Source organism: Triturus cristatus, chromosome 3_2, assembly GCF_964204655.1.
Source record: "Triturus cristatus chromosome 3_2, aTriCri1.1, whole genome shotgun sequence".
Lineage (NCBI taxonomy): Eukaryota > Metazoa > Chordata > Amphibia > Caudata > Salamandridae > Triturus > Triturus cristatus.
The window spans coordinates 331,926,249-331,942,271 of NC_140584.1; the positions used below are offsets into that span (position 1 = coordinate 331,926,249).

Consider the following 16,023-nt stretch of genomic DNA (forward strand, 5'->3'; position numbering starts at 1 on the left):
AACACCTCTCCAAAGAAAGTTGAAGGGACGCTAATGTCTGTGTTTTTTCTGCGAGAGGAAGCTGCGTGGACAGTAGACGCCCATCCCGTCTGAAGGCTGGGCGCTCTCCACAAGGCCCACTCCTTCCCGGCAAGTGGCGTGCGAGCCGCCCCGGCTTGGGCCCTTCCTGCGGCGAGGAAGCAGGGCTCCTCTTTCCTCTGGCCGTACAGCCGCAGCCGCCTCCCCTGGCCCCGGGGCTCCGCCTTCCTCCCGGCCCAGGTCGTCAGAGGGAGGCCCCGGCCTGGAGTGACATCAGCACTGGGAGGCCGGCTCCTCGGCGGTGCGGGTCCACCTTTCATTGTTAGCAGCCGTCCAGGAATGTTATGGTGAGAGCCCCGCAGTGCGGCCAGAAGGGGCCCGGGCCGCCGCGAGGGACTGCCGCCCAGTGAGGTGAGGAAACCGGCAGGCGCCCAGACTGTGTGTGTGTGTCTGTGGAGTGTTGTGTGTGGGTTTGTGCGCCGCGGGCACGCAGCCTGCTAACTGCAGCAAGTTCGCCACCGGTCGGCCCGCCGCAGTGGAGTCAGGTGTCCTCGGCGGGCGCAGGACACACACCGGGCCGCCGCCAGGAATGCCAGGCACGGGCTTTGTGTGTCCTCTCAGCGGTCCCCGGGTGCCCCACGCATCTGCAGTGTGTCTGCGTGTCTTACACGCAGAGACCGGGCGCACCGGTGGGGAAGGAACAGAGCGAGTCCGGGCAGGAAAAGGGTGTTTTTGAACCGAACATGAGGAGTGTTGGAATGTGGGCTGCCTTTCCTCTCTGCGGCAGGCAGGATGTTGCAAGGCTGAGAGAAGCCCGGCCTGCGCAGAGTTCCTTCCATCGGTGAATTCCATTTGAAAATTAAACCTCACAGAGCAGGGATGGTAAACTGTTCTTGAAACTAATAGTTGCACATTTTTAAACCACCTTATTATTATTATTTTTCCACAGTTTATGGTTGAATTCTCTCATTTTGTATTTTGTACACATTAGTGGCGGGTGACTCGTCTTCAGAGTGATTGGGTGCTGAGCTAGCTTTTTTTGTTTTTGCAGTTATACAGCTAGCAGTGGTTCCCCACAAGCACTGTGAGGTTTGGGGCACTGTAGCACGCGTGCTTCCAGCTTGTGGTTGAAGACATTGCTTAGCTGACCTTGAGGTAGGGGTTTGGCTTTTTCTTAAATGTCTTGAAAGGATAATCGCTTATTATTATTACGTTGGTGCATATGTTTGTGTGTTCGTTCAGCATTCCTGGATTTGTATGTTTTTGTCTAATGCTTGTTTGTCTCTGCTCACCTGCTTGTCTTTTTGTTTTGGGATTAGCCCGGCCTGTCATGCGTTGAAATGTCACACTTTTGAACCCTCTGCTGGACAGAGGGAGTGCAGGAATGTGGTTGTCTGTCTGTAAGACTGAGAGAAGCCGTGTCTGGGCAGGGGTTTAGTTACACTGATGCAAATCCCTTTAACCTGAATCCGTTTTAAATGTGAAGCGTGACAAGGGCAGTTTGGGGAAATATAGTTGTAAAGCAGTTCAGTATCCTGTTTTTTTTTTTTAAACAACAAGCTGTCTTTTACGTTTGTTGCCATTACTAAGCCAACGTATATCTTGATGGTTTCCTTTCCCAGATTTGTTAGGCTCAAAAGTAGACAGGACAGACCAGTCCAACGTTTCGTACTAAAAGACTGGTTTAAGAGCCAAATGAATGAATTGATGTAAGAAGCATTGGTAAAGCCTTTAGGTTTGGGCTTGGCAAGTTAATGCTATGGCATTTTTTTGGGTTTTATTGTAAGCACATGCCACAAAAATAAAAAGGATAAAAAGACAATATGGCACCACCATATGTTTGCAGTAAAAATTGGAAACTTAAATAGCATTCACGGATGTGGCCGTTTTAAATTTAAATTTGAGAAGGTGACAAAAATGGACCAATCCCTGACCAAACTGAAATCACCGACAGCTACAGTGTTACAATGTCACTTAAACACTCGATAGTGCATTTTATGAAGGAGACAGAAAATAAACTGGCAACTAACTGGGCACCTAATCTGTGGCCGAAATAAGTAGTAGGTATTTTAATATGAAAAGTAAACAAAATAAAAAAAACTGCTTGAATCAGCTTCACAACTGAAAAGAAATGAACAGTTTTTAGGCAGATATGAACAATGGAAATAGGCTTTGCGCAGTAAAATCAAAGGAGTCATGGGTTAGTGGGCCAAACCATTTCCTCATGCTATATGGTGTGATGGGCGCAAGCAAGAAGTGAATGACGATTTAACAGACCAATGGATGAAGCCTGCAAACCAAAAGCCGGTTGTGTATTCATGGTATGTAGGAGTAAAATAAAAAATAGTATAGCAAGACAGCTATCTGAACATCCAGACCTAAAAAGAGGAGGACCTCTTCAAGTTCGAGACTGTGCACCAAGCTGTGAGTCATACACCCAATGAGTAGCATGTTTGCTTTTTAGGACCCATTCCTTCTTGAATTCTTATGTTATTTGTGTGAACTGCTTACCTTTGCAGAATGCAGGCTGTTATTAAACTGGGAGAAGCCTTGCCTATGCAAAAGAGTGAAGTGAAGCAAATGTATTTGAACTATTTAGTCCATTTTAAATAAGCCGTCATCAATGTCGTAAAATGCCAGTTGGACCTGAATATTTTTTGTACCTTTTAAATGCATCCTTTTAACGGTGATACCTTTTAATTGTAATATATTTCCCTTGTGCCAGTTTCCCCTTAATTTACCGGGGTCTCCGGAAATATGTTATTTGCAACTTTTAGACACGACAGTTGTGCAGTATTTACCACTATACTAAACAAGTTAATATTGTTAATGTTTTGTTTCAGAGGTAAAGCATTCGTTGCACTGTACAAGTCATGCATGTGTTGACACTTTTGTATATTTTTCCGAATCTGTTCTAAGCTCCATTTTAGTAAACATTGTCCTTCAATTCCTGTTACACTTTGATTTAAACTCCCATCAGATTTAGTCCTGCAGCTTGGTTTCTGATAAAGGCTGTATTGATGGTTCCATTGAAGTTGCCTTTTTTATCCTGTCATATGTTTGAAAAAAAAATCTTTGAGGCACACTGTCTTGCAAGGTTGAGAAAACAACCCTGGAATTATGATTTTGGATGCTAATAGCTTTCAAGACCATCATTTTGGAAATGTTTACATTGTGCACTTTTCAAACCACTGCTTGAAATAACATTTTTGGTTTTCCTTTCTGTTTAAAAATAGTAAAATTAATGCTATGTTATCTTATAAGTATTTTGTATTGTGCGTTGGCTTCTTAGTATTTTGTATACTACACGTTCTGCCATTTAGAATGGCTTTGTAGCACTCTCGGCAGTCTCTCTCTTACTTTCCAGTATAGTTGCAAGGTTACCATGGCAGACCTATGACTGATTCGTTTAGTGTTATTATGCGTATTGTTTGCTGCTACTACTCTATTAGATGATCGTGCATTTTTTCATTGGACTACAGGCATGTGATTTTATTTTTGAGGAGCAAAGAACTGCAAGACCATATTAGTGCTTACAGAATGTTGGGAGCAAGTGCTGTTTGGTATCTTGATGGTCCTATTTGGTAGGATTAGCTTTTTGTGAGAAAGTTTGATGGAACGGCGGGTGCTGTTGGGTACTATGATGATCTGCATTAGGGAAGATTAGCGTTTTGTTAATAATTTATAAAGAGATGCAAACTGTAATGCAGTAGGTTATTTCGCTGTCACCCTTTATGTCCACCAACGGGTGATTCTACATTGACATTATAAGTAAATGAATATGAATGACCTCATGCATTTGTCATACTTAAATAGCTTTAGTTCCAGTCATGAGTGATGGAGTGTGGTTCTGACTCTCTATAGTAGTCATCAAGTGGCATAAATATGAGTGAAACTTTGTCTTGAGAACGGTCTTCATTTACACAAATTATTTGTAGACTATTTTGCATTGTTAACTTGACTGAATCGCTTTATAAAGTTGTAAAGTTACTTCCTACTTTACACATGGTTGCATTTTTATATGCATAGAGTCTCTCAATATAGCTTTATCGGAATATTCATTTGCAACAAGCAGTTTTGTATCTGAGGCATTTGTTTAGAACTTTCCGGTCTCTGTGCAACCCCAAGCGTTAAAAAAAAATAAAAACAAAAAATAGCTGGATCACTAACCACATAAAATTGAAGGTTTACCTGTGTCTCACTTTGAAATATTAAAGCTGATGTGTTGAGATGTAGACATATTCGAATGGGTATTCCCTCAGACTAATTTATCTTATTGGGTGCTTTTGTTGCGCTCTTCGCCCCAGGGAGTTGCAAACACTATTCAATGAATTTAAGTTGCGGAATCAATTTGCTCACAAATATTTCTTACATGGACTTTATTATCAAATTAAAGGTTAAAAGATCCCTTTGTCAACATACAATTTTATATAGTGTCCTGTTTTTTTTGTTTGTTTTTTTTTCTTCTTTTTTCTTTTTTCTTCAGGATATATTTGTGTTGCTCTTTTTTAATATAGGATAACTAGTTTTGGACAGATTTCGCCCTAGGGCGGATCTGTTTTCGTTCAATTAGCTGAGAAGAATGTTTCAGCTTCCTTGTTGCTAAGTGTTTGTTTTGTAGTAGCCAACACAGTTAATGGAGAAGGTAAAGTGTTGTGCTCAGTAAAGAGAAAATTGTTTTCTGAGTCACGCACGTAGCTAATAGAGCAACATTATATATATATATATATTTTTCTTCTTAAATTCCAAATGGGCAAGATTTGCCGTAAAGAAGTGGTCAGAATGTTTGAGAGTAATTTTCTACATGGGTTTTGCCTAGCAGGCAATTTATTTACTAACCATGTGTGTTTTTAATGATGGTTATGGACTTCATGATGGAACTAGAAATGTATTGGACAATAATGATTTCATGATCATGCTTGTGTGAAGTTGGTATTTTATGTAAAACAGACAGAAGTAATATTTGTATCAATTCTCCAAGAACTGGAGACCTTTTTTGTAATTGCAGTTTTACTTTACTTTATCATATGAACGAGGAACAGAGCAAGGAAAAAGTAAGTGCCCTTCTTTCTCAGCCTCTGGTTCCCAGCCTCCCTACATCTTTTGCATACAAATCTCAGTTTACCTACAGCCTCAGTCTATCACTTTGGGTTTGGACTCCCTAACCCCAAGATAAAGTACAGAAAACATAGCTGTAAGAGCACTGCTAGATCACAGTCAAACTAACATTGAACCAACAGTACATAATTACACCAGAATCTAAATCTGAGGGGGAAAAAGGTATGGCAACCAATTAAATCAGCACAATTCCTTTGTCTGACATGGACAGCCTAAAACCTCTCCCATGATACTGTTGAAAAAATGATTTCACTGAAGTTCAAAATCAGGTAAACCTCCCACATTGCAAATTCATCCACCCTACTGTGCATATGGTAAGGGGCAAGGAGAGTATGAAGCCACGGTGGCATTTATAGATTCTTTCAATGATATTCATTGATTCGTGCGTGCACTTGGAGAGTCGCACATTCCAATCTCATTACTAATGCCTAGATCAGATTGATCCGGATGTCTATGGTAAAAGTGTGTATCCATGAGCAATTAACTACTTTAAAAAATAAATTATGACCTCCACTTAAATTCCTTTAGTCGTGGTCTTCTATGCTGGGGAAACCCAGAATGATCTGGCGCTAAACGAGACCTGGTTTGCTGCTGCTTGATTTGACATCAGACATGAATGCCCAGCAATGTCGGAAAGTGGAGACAATGATTGATTTGACTGAATAAAATCAACACGTTATTCTGGTTCTCCTGCCTAGCGTGAGAGAAGCATAGGGTGTGTGTGTGTGTGTGTCAGCATGAATTACAAAGAAATGGATTCTTAACTCTGCACTGGACGAATATCGGGCTGGTAGATGACTTGCTCAAGTAGGCTATGGAAAATTCCAATACTTCCAACCTACCCATCTTTGGGGAATATGGAAAAACCATGGGGATGGAAACCCTCTTAAATTCAATCGGAATCGTGAGCACAACCATCTCTCTTGACTACATGTTCAGGAATGGTAAGATATCTAGAGATCTATTCTGTTCTAGGGTGTCTTGCAGTGAACTTCATTTACTTTAAAGTTTTGTTTATTGATACTCTTCTAAATTAATCTCCTGTAGGAATGCTGACACAGCATGCTGTCCAGTCCAAAGATCAGGTCCACAACTTTGCTTAACTTTGCATAAGAGATTATAAAAGTTCATGTTGCTGTTAAATTATTTTGGTGTCTGATAGTTTGTTGTATTTACTGTACAGTAAACCTTCAGCTTTCTGTAGAGACCAACCAAACTTTGGGAATGTGAGCCAATGTTGGGAATGAAGAGTGATAGCCATGGTGAGGTGTATTGTGTTTGCTTTCCTTTACTGAGAGTGTGGTTGTCATCCAGCCTGGCATCTGAGCATGATGCTGAGTGGCTGACACTGGATTCCATCTCATACTTTGGACCCGGGAAATAATTCTTAACTCATAGTGATGTTTATCCCATGGTATCAGTTTTGCTATTAATATCACAGGACGCATTGTAGAGCGGCTAGTACGGTGCAACCACTGTAATGGGCTCTCTTTCTTATATACAATTAAAATTGTGTGCTGTTGATTAGAGTGTCTGTGAATATTTTACACTTTTTATCCAGTAAAAAGGCACGTTTCTATTTCATTTAAGCTCCCACTTCTAAGAGTTGCAGGATATTACAAGTGAGTGGTGAGTTTTAAGATGGGAGGGAGCAACGAGAGGGTTGTGACTTCTGTACAAAGCTGAAGGAACTCTGTTTTTACTCCTTGGGGTGAGAAGTTGCTTTTACATCCACTTTTGATCAATTTGTTGGTTGTCTTTACTTCCATGGTCTTAAAGTTTGTTGGCTTGTTGTCTGTGAAGTCAAATAAGGTTTTGCTTGCTTGGTAATCCCGAAGAATCTCATGTTTACATTTAATGTATAGATGTTGCACTTGAGTGCCAGGGAGAGCCGTTGAGACTTCCACCCACCACAGCATACGGTATGTGCAGCAGGTGAGGTCACTTCAGCCATTGGCTCTCTTCACTGTAAGTGACAGCATTTTGCATTTGCACAACCACAGTCCGTCTGAAGGCCGTTAGGCTAATATCTGCTTTTATTTAATGTCTTTTATTTTTACAAGGGGTCATTTTTAGGTCTGAGTTGGCAGCACATCTCTTGCTAGAACTTGTGTGATCAACCTAAAAAAGAGCATTCAGCAGTACTTTAGAGAGGGGCTTCTGCTCCGACCACATGTAGGTGGACATGAGTACACATTTCGATTGTACAGAAGGTGTGTTCTTCCACAGAAAAAAAGTATGCCTTCCTAGACACAGCTGTGATTTTGTTTGTTCATCGAGCTGCCTGAGCCAGCAGTAGTATGGCTGTCTAATGGAAGCTCGCTAACACACAAGAATCAAGCTTCCGGGGGGGGGGGGGGGGGTGGTGAAGGAGGGAGGTGGACTTTCCGGGGCAGACGCGTGGCACTGTAATGCTGTGAAATTGTCTTGGATAAGTAGATCACTTATGGTGTTTATTTTTGTCTGGTAGTAGGACAGATGGGAAGAGGTCAGTCATGAGGAGTGTATTGTTGTTTTCAAGTCCCAGCACCCTCCCCTTACCTCTCCATAATTACCTTTAGACTTCAGAGTGTAGTTGTGTGTTTGCGAGCAGTATGTGATGCCCAGAGCTACATTAATCTACATGCATTTTTAGGTCTGGCTTGAGAGTGCAGCTGTCCCCATTCCTTGAGTGATCAACAAAAAAGAGCCTTCAGAGTACTACCGAGGGAGGGGCTTAGGCCCCATCCTCATTTCCCCTGGGTGTAGGATTTGATTGGGTCGAAGTTGTGGCTTCCACTAAAAAGAATGCTTGTATTGCACATTTTGACTTGTAGCAACATTTACACTAAATCCAGCAGGACTGAGTTGGTTACGGTGGCAAGCCAATGACCATAGCCAGAGGCCTAATAGGTTTTTTATGAATTATTAATACAAAGGCGGTAGGTTTGACACATTTATTGTGAACAACATATGTTAATATAAATCTTTTTAAAGGTTGATTGTTATTACTTCGCATGAAAGCCTACAGAGGAACATTTTGCTAAATGGAATCTCACAGATTACCTAAAAGTGGGCAAACGTTTTAGTGTTGGTTACCCCGTGACAATCTATGGACAAATAAGATTTATGGTGCACATATACTTGTTAGGTCCTCTTAGGAGAGATAGTATTTTGCTTAGTAACTTTAATTTTTTTTTATACCTTTTGTAATTTTATGAGTGCATCCCTAATGGTTGTCTTGTGGAAAAGCTTGCGCTCATAACAGTGGTCCTGAGTTGATTATGGTGATAAGCTATTGGCGTAATTGGTGCTCTGAGAAATGTCGTGTCCGATGCAGAAGGTCTGATCTGCATATTATGAAAATTATGTCAAAGGCAGTAGGCCTAGCTTATTTATTGTGAAAGCATTTATTAAAGACAGTAGGCCTTCAACAGCGAGTTATCGAATTATGTTATAGATTATAGACTGGTATTTTGTTACATACGATCTCACAAATTACTGTGGTAGGCCAGGGGTTTGAGGTTGGCTACCCACTCTGACAAACCTTGGGGGTTTTCACTGTAAGGATCTTTGTTAGTCACTGTTAAGATGGGCTGTATAACATTCTGAAAACTCTATTGTTTTACATATTTGTAATTTTATAACTTTATGCATGATGGTTGCCAGTGTATGTATGCGCTCTTGAATAAGTCTGTTGGGTATGGTGTGAAGTCCATGATAAAGGTAATAGCTCTTATTGGATCATTTGGAAAAGTTATGCCTGATTCCTAAGGTTCAGTCTTTATTATGAAATGTTATGACAAAGCCAGTGGGCCTGAGTTGCTTATTGTGCATAGCATGTGTTAAAGGCAATTTACTTTTAAGGATGGATTGTTATTACACTGTGATAAAGCCCATAGGGACTGAAAATAAAAAATTGCACTTACCTCCTTGCCGCGTCCTCCTTGTTAAGTCTCTCCCCCTCGTCCCGTCTCCTCCCCTCGTCCCTCCGGCCAGAACAGGAAGCACCCAGGCTCCCCTGACCCAATCACAACGCTGCGATTGCTCTTAGCGCCCCGGTTCGGTGCTCAGACAGGGACTAGGGGCCTGGGCATGTTCTCCACCCAGGCTGTAATGCAGCCTGGAGGGAGAACATGCTAAGTGCGCATAACTGGCCGGCCCGAGATGGCAGTAGAGCAGACCTGCAGCAACAGGAAAAAAGAAAATGATAATAACATTGAGTTATCATTTTATTTATCCTTACACTGCTGAAAAGCAGTGGGTTGATGCTCCTCCGCCATAGCGGAGGAGGAGCTGCCGCTGTGAGTTCGACTCATTGATAATTTCATTACTTCCATAATACTTGCATTCCTCTCTCACTCTATGCACAACCCTTGGATTTATGTGTCTGGTTTTTAGTCCTCTGCATTTAGTATACGAATAGGAGGCTCGCCAGGCTGCGTAGGAAAGAGAATCTCTGATACTACTCCATATCCGGTACTTACAACTACTGTAACGCATGGAGACCGAGGGACAACGTTTCTTTATTTAAGAAGCACCCTGAAAAGGTGAGAGAGGCAGGGCGTCCGAAAACTTAATTCATCATGTCAAAACCTTTTTTGCTGGAAAGCGCAGGGAAAACTACCATTTTAGTAGTAGTTTTAACACGTTTACTCTCATTATTTTAGCTCCAGATTAATTATTTGCCTATTGGGGAATTATTTATAGAGGCACTCTGTGTTCAAGTCTCCATTATTGCACACAGTACTCCCACCCCAAGGATAATTGTTTCAAAAGATTACCCCAAGTATTCCGTTCAACAGATGATATATCTTGTTAGGTTTTGGGTTTAAAAGGTAGTCCAGCAAAAACTGGAGGGTGCAGATGCGCCACTTGTAAGATGTGATTGATTTTGGCATTCAGTTTGCCATCTTTATTGATATTTATCAACCTTTATCTCCAGTTCAATGCAGTTGTACCAGGATGAATGGTGATGTCCAGGCTGGTTAAAAATGTAAGCCGGTTATTTGAAGAAGCCGCATCCTCTTTTCCTAAGATCCTGGAAAATCTATTCCGGCTGAGAATGAGGCACACAGTGGCATTATGAATATACTCTAGTCTGGCTAATAGGCAGGAATATCTATGGAAAAGAGTTCCAGTAATACAGATGTGAAAGAATGAGGGCTTGAACTGATGTTTTGCAGATATGTGAAGGAAGAACAGGACTTTTTTTTTATAACCTGCAGAATGAGGAAGCACGTAGAAGTTAATTTATATGAAATGTGAAGATAAGTTGAGAATTGAAAATACTGCCCAAGTTGCAGACAGATGAGTCTGGGATGGGGACAGCACCAAGGTCCTCTGGTCACAAAATGGTAGATAATTTGTCAGAGATGAGAACCTCTTTCTTTCCAGTGTTAAGGCACAAAGCAATTAGACTATCCTACTTGGAATTAGTTTGTGTGAAGGATGGGATTCTGACTGGGCTCACTGGAACTTGACTCGGTGAAGTCCAGTTTTCATACAGAGCTCTGAGATGAATGGATTAGTCCAGTGAGTTGCATTTTTAGATTAATTCAAAGTCTCAGCCAGATTTCTTTGTCCTCGCGACCTTTTGATGGTAGGAATCTGAACACAAACTCAGTCTGTCACTGACTTGGCTTTTGCTTTCTTTAGCTGGGATTCTAATTTCAGATCTCCGTCACAGGCTAAGAATTTTACCTTCTTCTGGTGCCTACTCCTGGTTCCCACAGAGGCTTGCAATTAGGTCTTGCCAAGAACTAGGCACAAAACGTTGGTTAACGTTAGTGTTGAAGCTCTGTACCACTGGTGGGAGTCAGGAAGAATAGGTAACGTTGATTACTTCTTTTTTTTTTTCCTTCCGTGGTAAACACATCTCTAGTGGGCCAGGTGATCTGAAGTGGACAGGCAAATGCATTTTGTGCCTGTTCACCAAGATTCATTGAAGTTAAACGTTTCCTTTCGTTCAGAAATGTTGTCATAACACCCCTGTTTTATATCATTTGGCCTGTCCCCACCGCAGGTCTCTTGTTGCTCATTCTGAGTGCCTTCTTATTTGTAGACTAGATTAGTCTCAGGATGCATATGTGACTGATGGCCCCAGAGAACCATTATCCTCAAGATAGTTTGGACCTACAGCCCCTCTGTAAATTGTAACTGATGCAGGGATGCTCATTTCTTTATCACATGAACTAGCGGTCCGGTTTGTATTACTAAAGCTAGGCCTACCTCTAGAAAACCAGGCAATTAAATAAAAATTAAAACCAGTAGGCCAATACATTAGAGTTTTTTTTTAATAGAGGGGGAATTTTCTCATTTATTGTGGGTTTGTAACTTAAATAAGATCCCAGAACATAGCACGCGCGTTGGAGATCCTTTCGCCAAATCTGCTCTGGAAGATGACCACAAAAAGTATGCTTTATTTAGAACTAGCAGCAATGATTGCTAGATTGGAACAAGCACCTAGGTCCTGGATGGCAGGGGCATGTTTGAACGCTACCAGCTTTTCCTAAAGCATCTTGAGCCTTTACAACACCTATTTTTTCTGTGATATGTATTGAAGGAATTGCTTGATAAAATCACTCTACTCTCCTTGGCTGCTTACCAAACTTAGTTATGTGCCTTTAAAAAGATGCAGTTTGATATGACCTTAAGGCAGATGAAGTGTTGAACCTCACCCTGAAAGTTACATAGGGTTTGTCTACTCATTAATGACTGATAACTTAATGAACTCTCTAAAGATTTCTCCTGGCAACCTTTTAAGGATAGCAAAACTTACCTGCATCTGCAGAATGCAACTTTTATCATGGTACTCTGATAAATCTCACTGGTGCGGATTGACTATTCATATAGACATCTCTTTTGTTTATTTTCATGGTATTCTATAAAAGTGCTGCATTTAACAGTAATTTAACTGAAATCTTAGTACTTGCCACCGTTCTTTTCCCTCCTAGTAGAATGAGGGAGTCTAGGCACAGTGAATGTTATGTGGTTTGTCTTACTCAATTTTTATTCACCTGGTAATAGGACACTAATGTTTGTCTTGGAATTTGTGGATTAAGCTTTCTCCTTTAGTGCCATTTCTGTTCAAACTGGATCCGCTTCGGCAGAAGAATCGGCAGTCTTGGCTTTTGTTGTTGCTCTGTCTTTGTACTTAAACCTGAAACTGCAAAGTTATGCCACATAGCTAGCAAGAGAACCTTGCTAAAAGAAGCAGACCACTCTTCAAGAAAAGCACTGCTCTCTTCCTGGCCCTCCTGTTCCACTTTCCACCTCCAATTCCAATGCCACCCGGCTCTTCAGTGAAAAAATACAATAGATCTGAGTGCACATCTGACAACATGATGTCTACTTCTCCTCTGACATCCACCCCTCTATGCTGTGGTCATTCTTCAAACCATATCTCTCACTGACAACCTTAACTCTGTCAAAGCGACCTCGTACGAAGACCTCACGCTCTCTTCATCAAAGCTCACTCTGGAGTAGCCTCCCCCCCCCCCCCCCCCCTACACATCATTGTCCATTCCTCTCTCATCTGAGGCATCTTTCCAAAAGCTTTGAAGACCGGTCAGGTCCTCCCACACTAGACCCAGAAAATATCCCTTTCTACCTTCCTATCACTCACTTTACGTTCATTGGCAAGAACACTGAAAAAAAAAATCTACCCATAAGTGCAAGATCACATTGACGTCAACAATTTTCTGAATGGTTATTGGTCCAGCAAAGGTCATGCTACTACATTGCAAATCGTAGACGGTTCTTTCATAACCAAATATAAAGGTGACCTCTGATTCCTGGTACTACTCAACCTCTCTGCCACATTTGATGCAGTTGATTATCTCATCCTCATTCAAAGCCTAAAGTCTCAGTAGGATTCACTGGCAACATCCTTAACTGGTTCTCCTTCCTTTCCAGCCGGCACCAGTTCATTCAATTCCACACCTCTAGGCACCAGAAAATTCCTATCATCTGCCAAGTCATCCAGAGTTTCTTAGGATTCCATCTTGTCTCTCATCATCTTCAATTTCTACACTGTGCCCACAGGGACTCTACGCATTGTTAACAGCATCAAAATTCACCAACCCCCTTTCTGAATATACTTGAAAAGTATCTTCACTCCACACATTGAAAACCTTATTTGCAACTCGTTCAAACCTAGATGCCCACCACCTACATTAATCTCAGTCCCTCCAAGAAATAACAAGCATCCTGGACGGATTTCAATGCCAACTTTCACACCATGCCAAATCATTTGATTTACCCTAAATACCGAATTTTCCCTCAAGGAACACCTCACTTAGAAACAAGACCGTGGGTAACCGCTCTCTGTTGAAAAAAGTAAAACTAGTCCTCCCAAAAAGCGAATTAAAAACTATTGTTCAGGCCTTCATTCTATCGCATATATATGGTGTCACTACTACGCTTTACTGCCTCCCAGTCTCAATACTGCCCTCCTTGAAGGCATCGTAGTTGCCATTCACGCTTCATCAAGGGCCTGAAGAAATATGACCACTCACTTATCATGGGACTCCACAGGCTATTTTGACCAACTGCACCATTTTCAGCAATCGCAACCAGCAGGCAAGCTCATCATTTCCAGTAGATCTTGGCACATCCACAGCCAGGACTCCATCAGACTGGAGAAGAATAAGAGAAAATGAAAGCAACATTAAAATTACTGTTGCTTTGGGACGTAATGTTAAAAAATTACATTGAACGTGAAAAGGCGGTATTTGCCCAATGTAGAACGTGAGTATAGACTGGAGCTAGATTAGTAAATCTTCCAGGTGGAGGGCGGCATCGCAGGGCAAGGTAATAACTAGACTCTTTCTAATGGTAGTTAAATTGATAATGTATGTCCCATAGTGCTTCTGTATTAATAGGTTCATTTATCCAGTTTCGTTAATGCACTTTAAGTTAGTTTTTATAATAATTAAAAACATATAAGACATTAATTTTGAATTATAATTAAGGCTCCCTGTTTTCCGTTTTTACTGATTTTTACAGATAAAAACAGACCGGAAACATTTATTTTCTTGTATGTATTTATTTTTAAATGTGGATAAAAATGGAAATTGGGTTGCTTTTTAAGTAATTCTAAATACTGTCTGCCATGACTGCTAGGCCAATAGCTGTGAGGATTGATAGGTAAGGGGGCTAAAAAAAGGAATTTTTGTAAAGAGGCTTAGACAGCAGTAGATATGCATAAGGTTGACACTGAAATATGCATATTTTCTTATAATTACATTGATTTAATTTTTGTGGGTATTTACAAAATTGAAACCTAGTAGGCATTGAAGCATGAGTGCATATTTATCGGTTAAATAAATGTGGAAATATACTAGTTTCAGCTTCATTTTTCTACAAAACACAAAATAAATATGGATAAATACAGATAAAATTAGCAAAAAATAAATATGGATAAATACAGACGGAAATGTCAGAAAAATAAATACCATAAAACCGGGAGCCCTAATTATAATGAAGTCAGCTATTCTGTGGTTTGTGCAAGCTTGGTAGATTAACATCTGGCACTAGTATCTATCTAGAGCAGACTCCTCTTGACGTCACCTCTTCCACCTTTGCAGAATGAAGATAACTTTTTATGATCTTGCAGTGTAAATATAATTTACGGTTATCAGTAAGATACATGTAAATGGTTAGTAGGATTTAACGTGTGGCAGTTGGCATATGGAAGTCAGCAACACGAAATTCGAAATAAAAAAATTGCACACCATCTAAAGTAGGGAGTGCCTAGAACGTTAACATACGCTCCATTTGTAACCTACATTTTCTGAGTAGATTATACAGTACACTCTCCATTTGAAATATATTTCGTGTATAATGCATTTAAGGACCTCAAAACCACCGAAAGTGAGGTGCAACTGGGGCAGTTTGACAGCCTGTTCTGAGTCAGTAGAGTTCTGTATTGTTTTTTTAAGCAGTGAACCCTGATGAAGGGCTCTCTGGTGGCAAGATTCTTTTCTGAAGATTCTGTAATCTACTCTTTGTGTATGCTTACTAGATGAAGCTGGAGTCATTGTCTCTGTGAATGAAAGATGATCCTTGTCCTGTTTCTTAGAAAGATGGGTTGCAATGTCCCTTTCTGCAGATAATGCTATTGCAATTCAGAGCAAGGTGTAGAAGGGTGTTGTGAGTGGTCTGCGTAAGGGTGGCCAGGGTAATGTAGGGAACTAGCAAAAAGGTTGCACCAAGAATGTGGTAATGTATTAATAAACAACAACCTTTTGTGATTACTGTTGAACAGCTGGCTAAATATACGCATTTGACTAGATTGAGAAGAATACCTTGCCAAGGGCTGACATCCTTACCGTGACCATGAACACATAAGATAAAGTAGTTGAACAGTCAGAATGGAGAGATAGGTCCTAATTGTTGCTCCTGTCACTGTGAGGTCCAGAGTCAGTTAGTGCTGCTCATGAAATCTCTCATAGTTCTTTATACTGCCCCTGTGGGCCAATCAGCCTGTTTTCTGTTCATATGACACAATGAATTGAAAACTGATGCAGTTGACATTAGCTGTCATGCCCGTCGGGATCCCTATATCAAATGCACCCTGAATGAATGACTCTGGCTGCTTTTATAGTATTCACTGCATACTCGCACTTCTAAAGGCCTGTGGTTAAAAAACCTAGCAGCTATTTAACTCTGATTACCATTAAACTGGGAGCTACCATTAAACTGGGAGCTAGCCATCCGTGCCTGGTATTTAGAGAACAATATGAAGTGCTTTATATAAAATGTTAATTTTTCATTTACACAACCATCCACTCCAACTTTTGACTAATTCAGTCTATGTCAGTTCTTTAGGCAAATAATGAGGGAAAGTACCTCAAGAGCTTCTAACCTTTGTCATCAGAAGGATATGATCTAGTTGTTACAGGA

The 16,023-nt window shown here is 40.9% G+C and overlaps 1 protein-coding gene across 2 annotated transcripts in view; it reads left to right on the forward strand.

Moving 5' to 3' along the window:
* Positions 1-252: 252 nt before the first annotated feature.
* The window catches only part of LUZP1 (leucine zipper protein 1), a 174,450-nt gene continuing 158,679 nt past the window's right edge, over positions 253-16,023 (forward strand). Inside the window, exons 1-2 of one of the 2 annotated variants that reach the window (XM_085647800.1) lie at positions 293-429; positions 1,070-1,173. The gene's annotated coding sequence lies outside the window, so the exon portion shown is untranslated. Of the gene's footprint in view, positions 430-1,069; positions 1,174-16,023 lie in introns of both variants that reach the window. The other variant, XM_085647799.1, reaches the window with a different exon arrangement.